The following is a 13,376-nucleotide window of genomic DNA, read 5'->3' as shown; positions in this document are numbered from 1 at the left end:
ATATATATATATATATATAATATTCGAACATTTTTATACATAAAATATTAATTATAATCTACTTTTTAAATACTTTTTCAACTAGTTTTAGTAATTTTCAATAATTTGAAAGTAGATGAAGATATATATTTAGATTTGGACCTTTAAGTTATAATATTTGTCCATTAATTGCTAATTAAATGATCCAAAATCCAATATAAACTTAAAACCTAAACTTTTCACTCATCATCTCACTTTTTAGTTTCAAGAGAGTTTTTCGCTCATCAGTTTTTCATAATTATGGTTTTTATTAGCACATGAGTGAAAATATATTTGATCTAGTCTTCGATCACAATATAATTGTAGTTTCAAGAGAGTTTTTCGCTCATCAGTTTTTCATAATTATGGTTTTTATTAGCACATGAGTGAAAATATATTTGATCTAGTCTTCGATCACAATATAATTGTAAAAACTAAATATTATAAAAAAAAACAAAAAAATTGAAAAAACCAATTTTATGTTGTTTGATTTGGTTTGTAGTTTTTAATAAACCGACATGATTGATTTTTTTTTTTTTTTTTATAAAAATCAAACCAACTACACCTCTAATAGTGGTACGAGCCTATAGAACAGATCCTGTTCAAGACATACCGTGCCCTTTCATCAGTTAAATAGCATTCAGTGTCTAAGAGATTTGGCGATGTGGGACAAAAAGAGATTTTGCTTAGTTCGCATTCCTTTAGTCCTTAGGCGTGCTACTATGTTGAAATGAAACCTAACTGTTGATGTTAGAAGTTTCTATGGGATTATTGATGATTTGAGAAATTCCAGGATGGGAAAGATAGGGGAGTGTGGAGGTTGAGAATTAGAATACAAAGTTTGGTAGTTTAGTATATTAGTACTAGTCATGTATTTTTTTATTCCTAAATTTCTATTTCTATTGGTTGACTCATTAGCATCGATCATCTACGTACACCTTCCCCAGACCCATTTGAGGGATTACACGGGATTTATTATTGTTGGGAAAGAGAAGAAATTTGTTGTTATATGGGTTGTCTGAATTGCAAATGAAATGCTGGAAAAATTCTTTATATATTTGTTTGTGTGAAGTTGGAAGTGTTAACTTTTAAAGTTGTTCATTATGTTCAATTAACATGCAATATTTTTATTTTGATGTTCTTTCAGCTAAATGATGAGATGAAGAAAATGGATGAGCAGCTAAAAAAATTAAGACAGACAGAATTAAGCTCTTCTTGAAAACAAGGTACTTGTCTTAATACTGTTACCACCCATGATAGTATTTTTCAGTTTTTCCTAGTACATATGATATTTTGTTTAACTTGTTCATAAGAGTAAGGGAATTTACAGAGGAAGCCAAATTATCTAATGTGCTTCTGGTTCTATTGCGTATGCTGCACTAGTTTCTTCTGTTTCCTTGGTAAATGATTGAGTGTGATATCAAGCTGAGCAAAGCTGTTAAGGGATTACAACAGGAAGGAAAAAGGAAACTTAGAGATTGTTTGAGGAACCTTTGTCGTTAATTATCTCTACTTGGTGACCATTGCTGCCAAACACTGTCGATTTTGATGTAATAAGAATAGGAAGATTCTGAAGGAAGTCATGTCGCTGGCGGCGTTACTATGTTTCTCAAGCATAACACTTGAATTTCGAAGATCAATTTATATGTAGTGGTCTTGTGATGCAAAATACTATTGCTTACTTCATAGTTATTCTAGTTTTAAAAGAGAGAATATCAAATATAGGCTCCATTGATTTTCCTTTTTCCATTTCCACACAGAAAGCCAAAAAGAGAACGTCTAAGGTCGGCCCAAGTAGTCGAACCTACGTCGTAATTTGTGGTAGCGGGGGCCTGTGTTCACGCAGCCCCTACCCAATCCTAGTCTCAAAATTTTCTTGTTAACTGCTACATTTAACAGCAGAAGCTGCTAGTTGAGAATGTGCTGTATAATTTAAATTTGGCATAGGCCATTTCTCTTAAATTTGATGCCTGTTTGAAAGGTTGGTTATAGTTTGCATAGCTGCTATGCTGTAGATGCCTTACTTCTATATTAGAGGCTGAACAAACTGTTAAAATGGCATTGGCAATAAACAAACGATAAGGGCAGCTTTGGACTACTAAACAGCTCTCTTATGCTATCGCATTTGTCCCAACTTTTCCAAATACCCTCCAAGGTGATTAAAATTATTGAATGTTGCATCATGGAATAGGTTGTGCTCTCCCAGGTGTGTGGGTGGACTAAAAGTCGTTAACCTCAAGTTGTGGAGTAAAGCTGCTTTATCTAAAAGTTACTGGGATTTGGCACACAAGCAAGACAAACTATGGATTAAATGGGTGCACACTTGTTACATAAAAAAAAAAAAGTCTCTTGCGCGAACACCAATCCTTAATCAAGCTAGTTGGATGGTACAGAAGATCATTCGGTACTAGGGGCACAAGGTCAAATTTAGCAGCTTATGGTGCTAGAAGCAGTATTATCAGATCGGTCTATCGGCAACTACTTGATCATACGGAGAAAGTGACATGGGAAGTTTCATCTTCAGAGCAAAGCTATTTCGACATTATGGCTGCACTATCAAGACAGGTAGCCTTCTGGTTACAGACTATAAAATTGGGGGATGGACTTTGATGCCGGCTGCGTGTTCTGTCCCTCTTTCTTAGAGTCAAGAAAAGATTTCTTTGTTGAATGCGTGTTTGCTAGAGCTCTTTGGAATAGACTATTACAATGGCTGAAGAAACAAGGATACAATCCAGAAAGTTGGGACCTGTCACGATCCGAACCGAGGCACTGGCCGCGACGGGCATCCCGAACCATGAAGGCGAGAGCCTTCTTAACTTGCAATCTTATGCATAATTCATCTATTATAAGCAAATGCGGGAATGAACTGGAAACATGATCATCTTATTATTGCAACCTAACAACACGGACCGTAAGTTCATAAAGACCCAAATCCATCTAAAATAAGTCTGCGAAGTCTCTACTAAACTGAAAACAATAATCTTACTGAAACCGGGACAAGACCCCTAGTCGGACCATGAACTAGAAACAAATGAAATCAATACATTGAAAAGGCCTTCCATAATAAGGGAGGCTCACCAACTCCAAACGTCTACGATCTACTGGTTAGCGGGACCACGGGACTGGGCCTCAGAACCTAAAATATAGGGGGGTCAATACACAATGTACTGGTATGTGAAACAATCTAAAATAACATATTACTATACAACATAGGTGAGAGCTTTTCATAAAACATTTAACATAAGGCAAGTGAAAACGCATGCGCATAATTTAGAATTTTTGAAATACTTTCTTGTAATCATGACTCAACTCTTTGTTTCTCTTCTGAGATAGATGGCACACTCTACATTTCTAGTGCCCATGAGTTATATGGGTCCACCATTAACTCGTCGACCAAGCCCCCAAATCCAAGTTTGCCGCAAGGATTGGGGTCCTAAATACTATTCTAGTATACCAGTGCCTCGAGGGCAAGTATACATTGGCCATTGCCAATCATATCACCCAAATGGGCAAAACTTGATTTCCAGCAATGAGCCCTTACACTCAAATATCTTCTTCGGGTAACCATCTAGCTCTCTTTAGGCCCAATTTTAGTTCTTTAAACATCATGCTTCATACTCAAAATCATTCGAGACTTAACGTATTAAAGGCATATCATCACAGAGTATCGTCATACCCAGACTTGCAAGTAGTTCATATCATATAAATTTCACAACCCTTCTCATTCAAAACATGTAAATGACCACCAAAAGATTTATAACATCACAAGAGAGTCCTCATTTTAAAATCACATAAAATCTTATGCAAATACACTCTCTTCTCGAGACTTAAACATGCGGTGGCCATGTCAGTCAGTTAATCACATGCAACTCCTCTTTTTAATGCAGAGAGTATAGTTATGGCAAGAAAACTCCCTCTCATCAATTCACAACCAACGTCAACCCAAGTTTGGTAATAAACATTGACATCGAAATTCAAAACATGCAATCGAATACCCCATATCGTATAAATCAAGTAAAATCCACATTGAGAGAGAGGTCGCATAAATCATTCTTTCAATTAAACTTTTCAAAAGAAAACCGAAAGCACATGTATGCGTAATTATAATTCAATTCTATAAAAAGGAGTTCAAGACCAACATATACTTTCATCAAAACGAATCTATGATACCTGCTATTCAAAACAATATCAAAAACCTTTTTCGTAAACATAATTATATATCTTTAAAATTGGTAAAACAATAACACCCATGCCTGCCCATGGAGTTTAAGGATAGTCCCACATACCTTAATTATCTTAACTTGGGAAAGAAACCCTAATTTTTTATGCTTTCTTAAAGAATCTTGATCCTGGAAAGCTTAAATTCTAAATTACTTGGGGAAGAAGAGTTAAATTGTGCTCTTGGGGGAAAGAGAGGGTTTGCTTGAGAGGGAAATTGGAGAAGATAGGCAATTTTACGACCTAACGGATGATAAAAGTCGTAAATTTACGAATTGGGTTGAGGGAAAAAGACATAATCACCCTTCAGACATTTAAATTCATAACTCAAGTGCGGTTTGGGTGATCACCGTGACGCAGTAAATGTTCCATCGCCATAAGCACCGCGACGCTATCGCTGTAAGGTGCTGGAATCGTGATCCAAACATGACCCAATCCCTATCCGAAAAATCCAAAACTTCTCCGAGACATGCCCCTTACACCCCTGAACATGAATTAACTTAAAAACCAACATTTCGGGGTCGGAAAGACCAATTTAAAAATCCTTGAACTTAAGATGCGTAAAATATGACTAAGCCCTCAACACTTAGAAAAATTTTCAGGCCTTAAACTCCCCATGCATGCAACCAAGAGCTGAATCAAGCCAAGGATAATATAGGGTGTTACAGGACCAACATCTAAATTGGAGTATAGCACAAGCAAAAAGAAAGACTCAGGCATTCAAGATGGTCTATACTCAAGGGGTTCATGTTGTAGAGAATAGCAGAAGAAAGGTGTAGTTGGAGAGACTTTCTGCTAACTCAAGATCGTTAACTAGATTCAACTAAGAAGAGGAAGCTAGAAAGGTGAAGAAAGATATTGAAAGGAAACTTGGGTATAGAAGAAGACTACTTGAATTGATTTGATTTTTGGTTTTGTTTTTGGATGGTTACAAATGTACAAGACCCTTCCCTATTTATACCCATCCATGGATGATTCTATACTTTTCTAGATCCTTCTACAAGAACAATCTAGACAACTATCTTCTAGCTATCTAAGAATAATCTAGATATTTCTCTAATATAACTATCCTAAATACTATGCTAGTATATTCTAGAAACTTTACAAGAAAACTATGATATTCATTCACTAGTCTATTCTAGGAATTTAACTAGAAAACTATGATATTTATTCTTCCAAAAATCCACTTTAGATATTTTCCACACTCCCCCTTAAAGTGATTTTTTGGAAGCTATCCCAAACTCGTTATAGACGAACTCAAATGAAGCTTTGAACCATGCCTTGGTGAAACTCTTAGTAGTTCCCCAACACCTCTTTCTTTTTCCAATGATGAAGATTTTCCTTCATCAATTTGTCCTGCAAAAATATGTGTATATGTACCAACAAAAGTTTTATCTCTGTAACGTACCGGCGTTACAATATTTCCTTTTGGCCTTTGCGAATCAGGTGAGTCATCTCCTTGTCGAGCTTCATGTTGTTAAGTTTTCGAGCTCCCTCTTTCTCCGAACTCCTCAACAACTATATTCTTTGGAGAATCATTTCTCATCGACAAATCTGAAACTCGTGGGTTTAATGTTTTAGAACCCTCTCTTTCATATACAACTCCAAGTACAAAGAAATTTCATCAGTATCAACCTCTCAATCATCCATTTCTCCATCTGAGTCTACACGGTCAACTTCTTTATTTGCTTGATATTTAGTTTCCTCATCAACTTTCAATATTTTCTTTGAGTTGGTGATAGATATTGATACCATAGATGATTGATCAAAGACTTTAACTACATCTTCCTTAATGCTTACTCCGATAAAGTCATCACTAGCATATAGAGTTTCAGACACTGTCTGATCAGAGTCTACTTCAATATCCTTCATGTTCAGACTTTTATTTTCATATTCAAGACTTGGTTCTTTGATTTCCTCGATATTAGATTTCATGTCTCTGAATGCCTTTAATATCATCTTGCTTTTTATCGGTGTCTTCTCTCTCCACATGATGGATTGTATTATATCCAATCCAATCCAATCCCTTTCCAAATTTATGAATGCCAAGGCATTTATAGCTCGACTCTCGACTTCTAAGCATCTTTCCCAGCCTTCTTCTTCTTCAACAACTTTTTTAGTATGAGCTATGTTGCTCTTTGTGGCTCGACAGTATCTTTTTATGTGTCCTACTTTTCCACACCGATAACATCTGAGAGGCTTCTTATTATAATTGTTAAAAGACTCTTTCTTCTTTCCAGGCGAGCTTGAACCACCTGAAATTAGAGAGTGAGGCATATCTCTTGCTTTTCCTTTAACATTCCTCTTGTCAGCTACAAGAGCATTTCTTTCCCTTTCTTTGACGAATTCACCAGCCAATTGTTTAGCTAGTAACTCCTGTGATGACAACAAGTTCTCAAATTCCTCTAAGGATGGTTGTTGAGCCCATCCCTGAATTGATGTGACAAAGGGAATATATTCTGGTTTCAAACCACGAATGATAGTTCTTCTCATTTTTACTTCAGAGATAGCCTTATCCATATTCATTAAAGAAATCTCAGAACATAAGTTCTTAATCTTTAAAAAGTACTCTACAATAGAAAGATTACCTTGAATGGAGTGCGCCAATTCATTCTCCAATATTTGTAGCCGAGCTTCATTCTTCTTGTTGAACAACTGATCGAGGGTCCTCCAAATATCATGAGCTGATTTATACCTTATAATATGGTCAAATAAATTGGAGGAGATGGACCTCTTCAGAGTCTTCACATTAATTTGCTTCACATTAATTTGCTTCTACTTCTTGTATGCACTACTATTCTCTGGTCCGTCGTTCGGAGGATTTGTGTTACTCCTGTTAACAACATCTCACAAATCCTTGCCCCCAAGGTATGATTCCATACAAGTCTTCCATACCAATTGAACTGATTCAACAACTCCATTCCCAGTCCATTAACGCGACCACTAACCCGATCTTGAAATAAACACAAGTCGATCTACGACTTTGGCTCTAATACCATGTAGAGAATAGTAGAAGAAAGGTGTAGTTGGAGAGACCTTCTGCTAGCCCAAGATCGTTAACTAAGATCAAAAGATTCAATTAAGAAAGGAAGCTAGAAAGGTGAAGAAAGATATTGAAAGGAAACTTGGGTACAGAAGAAGACTACTTGAATTGATTTGATTTTTGGTTTTGTTTTTGGATGGTTACAAATGTACAAGACCCCTCCCTATTTATACCTATCCATGGATGACTCTAGATACTTTTCTAGATCTTTTACAAGAACAATCTAGACAACTATCTTCTAGCTATCTAAGAATAATCTAGATATTTCTCTAATATAACTATCCTAAATATTATGCTAGTATATTCTAGAAACTTTACAAGAAAACTATGATATTCATTCACTAGACTATTCTAGGAATTTAACTAGAAAACTATGATATTTATTCTTCCAAAAAATCCACTTTAGATATTTTTCACAAATGCGATTTGATTACTGGACAGTATTGCTAAGGACGTGGCATATGCTTGCAATGTTGGAGCGTCCCATGGTATCAAACAACTCCTGCAAACTTGCCCCTTTTAGTTTGATGTTGAGTTGAATAGTTTGTAGTCTTCTATTATTCCATTCTAGCCTATTGATCTAAATATTTGGTACCCCTCCCTAAGAAGTATACTTCGATTATTTGTCCATGTAACATAGTTCCCTTGTCTTAGTGTTTATTTCCGTCTGAAACCGTCGTTGAGTATAACTAGGCTGTCGTTTTGTATAGTTTCACTCTTGGTGATTAATAAAATCGTTAGCTACTACTATTACAATGGAGCATACAGTCCTGTTTACATTTTCATGTAAACATCTAGACTCTAGTAAAGGGATAGGATAATATTCCGAACAAGATTTGACCTGAAGAAGCTAAAAATGAACACGACTTGTGAGGAGGAGATGCTGCAGCCGATGCTATATAAGAATGTAATGGCTGTAATTATAATCAGTTGCGTAGAAGGAGAAAAGAGTCATACATCGTGAGCTAGCCGTGTAGGATTCTCTGCGGATAGAGTAGCTTTTGTCGTTGCAAATGACTGGAAAGATGCCAATGCCCGTACAACAATGGCTCCGTTAAGTTTTCTTTTTTCTATTTCCAAACAGAAAACTAAAGAGAGTAATTCCATTTTGAGTGATTCTCCCACATTCTAATCTAAGAGAACAGTGGACCAAAAGCAGTAGTATTAACAATGGCCTGGGCTGACAGGAAAAACTACTTACCTGGACGGGGTCAATGGGCGATCTATAAGACCCATGGCCTAGGCTTGTGACCTCCATTGCACATTGGAGGGGTGCCTGCCTAAGGTCGGCCCAAGTGGTCGAGCCTACGTCATAATTTGTGGTAGAGGGGGCCTGCGTTCGCGCGGCCCCTGCCCAATTCAAAGTTAAACATTTTCTTGTCAATTGTGGTTGCATTCCACTGCAGAAGCTGCTAGTTGAGAGTTTGTGGTGTATAACCCAAGTCTGGCATAGTCCGTTTCTCTGAAATTTGATGCCTGTTCAAAACGTTGGTTATAGTTTGCAAAGCTGCTATGCCTTCTAAAGAAATTTATTTACTAGATCACAATACATACCACTGTTAAAATGTCTTTGGCAATAATCGAGATAAGGGCACCTTTTGACTACTAAACAGCTCTCTTTTACAGGCTGAGATTCAGTTAGTTTAGACTGTATTGTTTGTTATACAAGCTTATTGGTCCCAACTTTACCAAATACCCTCCAAGGTGATAAAAACTATTGAAGTCCATCGTAGGAGCTACATTTGGTTTGGTGCTAATGTTATTAAAAAGAGGGCTTTTGTATCATGGATAGGTTGTGCTCTCCTACGTGTGTAGGTGGATTAAACCGCATTAACTTACAAACAAGAAACCACAAAGGCTGCTTTGGTTGAGTTATACAAGACTAAGATCGGTTGAAACATGCAGGGGTATGGCAGGTTTGCTTATGGTCCTTCAGTTTGTAGCATCAGTGGCCCATTTAGTCCTGTTAGCTACAACTGTATACATTTTCATGTTAACGTCTACACTCTTATTGAAGGGAAAAAATTAGATTCTGAATAAAATCAACTGATGTAATTATTATCAGTTGCATATAAGGAGAAAAGATTCCTACATCCTGAGCTAGCTCGTATAGAATTATCTGCTGACAGAGTAGCTGTTGTCGTTTCAATTGATTGAAAAGATACCAATAAAACAATGGCTCAGTTAATTTTCTTTTTCCTATATCCAAACAGAAAACTAGAGAGAGCAATGCCATTTTGAGTATTTCTCCCACACTGGCATTTGAGAGAAAAGTGGAGCATGACACTTTTGAGTATTTTTGAAAACTAGTCACTGAAGGGCCCTTTTGTCATTTTGTCTATTATTGTAATGTAGTATAAATAGAACATTGTAGAGTTTATTTCTTTAGTTGATCATTATTATTGAAGAATACTTATCTTAGAGTGAGAGAAAGTTCAATTGAAACTAGCGCATAACATAATTGTACTAGGGCATAACATAAGGGTGGATTCTCTTGTGTGTTGCATTTTGCTTTATACGTTGGTGCTTGGGTCGTGGACGCCTCTCTTGTGTCAATTATAAGAGTTAGGTGTTTGTTGTGTGAAGTTTTAAAGGTCCAAGAGTAGAATATGCTCTTGGGTTGTTAAGACTACATCAACACTTGTCTAACTACCTATCTTGTATCTTGTTTTAGTTTCGGCTTCTTGTGTTGTTAATATAACCCGTTTGTTCTTGTTGCTATTGTAATATTGTGGAGCTTCATCTTGTGTTGCTAAACTTGTTGTTGGCTGGCTGTTTTGGTGTATCAACACCTTGTATCCTCTTCTTTCTTGTTCTAGATAGTGAATCCGAGAGAGGTCCCCATTTGGTCCATGATTTGTTGTGATTTGTGGACTGTTTTGGGGTGTGATTTTGTGTTCCCTTGTTTGTTCCGTATCATTTGGCATCAAATGATACAAGATAACCAAGGAACACACGGAATTGGCTCAAAACAGTCCAAAACACTCCAAAAACAGTCCACTAATTCAAAGAATCGAGGACCCTTTTGAAGACCACTCTCGGATTCAAGAATGAAATACAAGAAGGACAATATAACTAGGTGTTTGACACCTTTTGCAGCCAATAACAAACTAAGTTAACAACACAAGATGAAACAACAATGAGAAGAACAACAACAATAACAAAAACGGCTTTACAATACAAGATACAAAACAGATACAAGATTACAAAAGAAAAAGGATAGATAGATAGACCACATAGATAGACCACATGAAGGTATAATGTTAAGAACCCAAAGAATGATAACTCTTGGACCCTTAACACTACACACAACAATAAACCTATCTCTTACAAAGACACAAGATCGGAATCCATCTCCCAAGCATCAATGTTTCCAAGCAAATGCAAACACAAGTGATTCTACACTTATCTAACTACCTATCTTGTATCTTGTTTTAGTTTCGGCTTCTTGTGTTGTTAATGTAATCCGTTTGTTCTTGTTGCTATTGCAATATTGTGGAGCTTCATCTTGTATTGCTAAACTTGTTGTTAGCTGGCTATTTTGGTTTATTAACACCTTGTACCCTCTTCTTTCTTGTTCTAGATAGTGAATTCGAGAGAGGTCCCCATTTGGTCCACGATTTGTTGTGATTTGTGGACTGTTTTGGGGTGTGATTTCGTGTTCCCTTGTTTGTTCCGTATCATTTGGTATCAAAGCAAAGTTTGATTTTGTTCCAACAAAATCAATCTTGAGATTGTTATCTTGAAAAAAAGAAGTTATTGTTCACGTTTTTAGGGTCTTTAAAAAAAACTTGATTTTTGTGTGTTTCTAGTGTTAGATCTTGTTCCCTAACACTATTAGAGTATAGAAATTGAAAATCCCAACAAAAAAAGAAGTGTCAAAATCGAAAATCCCCCAAAAATATACTAAACTCGTTTTTGACCCCAGGTCAAATTTTGAGTTTTTGTTTTTGCGTTTTTCTTGTGTTTTTAGTGTTAGATTTGTGTTCTCTAGCACTATAGGAGTATAGGGTTCTAATTTGAGCTAAATTGGAGGTTATTTGAGCCATCCACCAATGTTGAGCTTGAGTTTGAAGAAACTTGAAGGTGGGATCTCATTGTGGGAGGTTGTTTTGAAATAACGCGTGTTTTGTGTTGTAGGTTTTGCATTGTATTGTTGTGTGTGACGTTGCGGACTGATTTGGTATCTTGTTTGGACCGTAACTTGAAGGGTTATTTTCGATACCACCACAATGGAACCCGAGGCTTTAAATGCTCAAACAATGGATAATAATGCCATCAATCTCATTTTGGCTCGCCTTGAAACTATGTCCCGAGATGTGGCTAGGTTGAATGTGGGTCTTGAGAAATTAGATACGGATATGGCATCCATGAGTGGGAGATTAGAATGTGTGGAAAGCCAAAGGAGTCGACCTTCTACCCCTCAAAACATTTCCCCAACTAATACTCCCGAGACCTTGCACTAAATACAATATACACCAATTGCCATAAATCAAACCAATCTTTACTCCCGAAGCCGAGAACAAGATAGACCAAGCCATCCTCCACTCCACCAAGTCCAACATGAAGGGCTTAGAACCCAAATACCATCACCAAATCCGAACCCTCCCATCCAAACTCCACTTGACCAAAGACCTGACTATCCAAATCCAATCCCGCTACTACAAGCTCCACTTAACCCAAATAGACCCATCCATGTTGAGCGCTATGGTAGGGTAGGACAACATGATGGTTATGGGCTGTATGATGATGTTTACTTGAGGTAAGAAAGAATGAGGCATAGACTTGGGGAGTTAGATCGAGAGGTGAGAGATGGCCACCCAAACCAAGATATAGGTCTCAATTCCATCAAAGTGAGCCTTCCCGTTTTCAAAGGTGAGAGTGATCCCGAAGCCTACCTTGCATGGGAGTCATCTTGTGACAAGATCTTCCAACTTAATGATCTTACCAAAGAAAAAAAAAGTTGTTATGCTATAGCTCACTTTGAAGGGTATGCTAATACATGGTGGGAGTATGTCAAACGATTTGGGAATGAGATGATTGGGGGACAACCTCCTCCTTGGTTTTGATTGAAGAACCTTATGCGACAAAGGTACTTGCTCGAGACTTATAAGCATGAGCTCCTTGCTAAATTGTACAATTCGAGGTAAGGTAACAAGAGTGTCATGGCTTACTATGATGAATTTCAACAATTGATGTTGAAACTTGACCACCGAGGCGAGCAAGTAAGTCATGAAACTGTGCGCTTCAAGGTTGGGTTAAACAAGGACATCTCCACTCGCATGGCGCTTCCCAAATTCGACACCATAGATGGAATCTTCCATGCGGCTTTAGAGGTTGAGAGGGAGCTCAAAGATAACTCATTCATGGCTACCCAACCCGAGGCCACAAAGGTTGTCCAAAAACATCCTCCAAGGTATGAAGGTAAATTGAATTCTACTTCCAATCCCAAGGTATTTCAATGCTTCAAATGCCAAGGGTGGGGGCACAAGGCTAATGAGTGCCCAAATCGGAGGAACGTGATCCTAAGGGAGGGAAAAAGAGGTTAAAATGTAAGGCGAGAAAGATGTAGAAGATGTGTGGCCGTGTGAAGGAGATTGTGAAGTGCCTTTGTAAAAGAGGTGACGTTATGAATTTGTGGGCAAATTCCTCTCAAGATGGAGAGGATGATACAAGTATGATCATGATCATGACACTTTTGAGTATTTTTGAAAACTAGTCACTAAAGGCTCTTTTGCCATTTTATCAAGTATTGTAATGTAGTATAAATAGAACATTGTAGAGTTTATTTCTTTAGTTGATCATTATTATTGAAGAATACTTCTCTTAGAGTAAGAGAGAGTCCAATTGAAACTAAGGCATAACATAAGGGTAAATTCTTTTGTGTTTTGCATTTTGCTTGATACGTTGGTGCTTGGGTGGTGGACGCCTCTCTTGTGTCAATTATAAGAGTTAGGTGTTTGTTGTGTGAAGTTTTAAAGGTCCAAGAGTGGAATATGCTTTTGGGTTGTTAAGACTACATCAACACTTGTCTAACTACCTATCTTGTATCTTGTTTTAGTTTCGGCTTCTTGTGTTGTTAATGTAACCCGTTTGC

At 37.1% G+C, this 13,376-nt stretch overlaps 1 non-coding gene across 1 annotated transcript; it reads left to right on the top strand.

Annotated features, from left to right (window-relative positions):
* The first annotated feature begins 8,472 nt into the window (after positions 1–8,472).
* Positions 8,473–8,633, top strand: LOC124888261. Its single transcript, XR_007046392.1, has one exon. It is a non-coding gene; the product is annotated as a U1 spliceosomal RNA (small nuclear RNA).
* Positions 8,634–13,376: the final 4,743 nt, after the last annotated feature.

This window comes from Capsicum annuum, chromosome 10, assembly GCF_002878395.1.
Source record: "Capsicum annuum cultivar UCD-10X-F1 chromosome 10, UCD10Xv1.1, whole genome shotgun sequence".
In the NCBI taxonomy this organism is placed as follows: domain Eukaryota; kingdom Viridiplantae; phylum Streptophyta; class Magnoliopsida; order Solanales; family Solanaceae; genus Capsicum; species Capsicum annuum.
The sequence above is the reverse complement of the archived record's forward strand: the minus strand, read 5'-3'. Positions and strand labels throughout refer to the sequence as shown.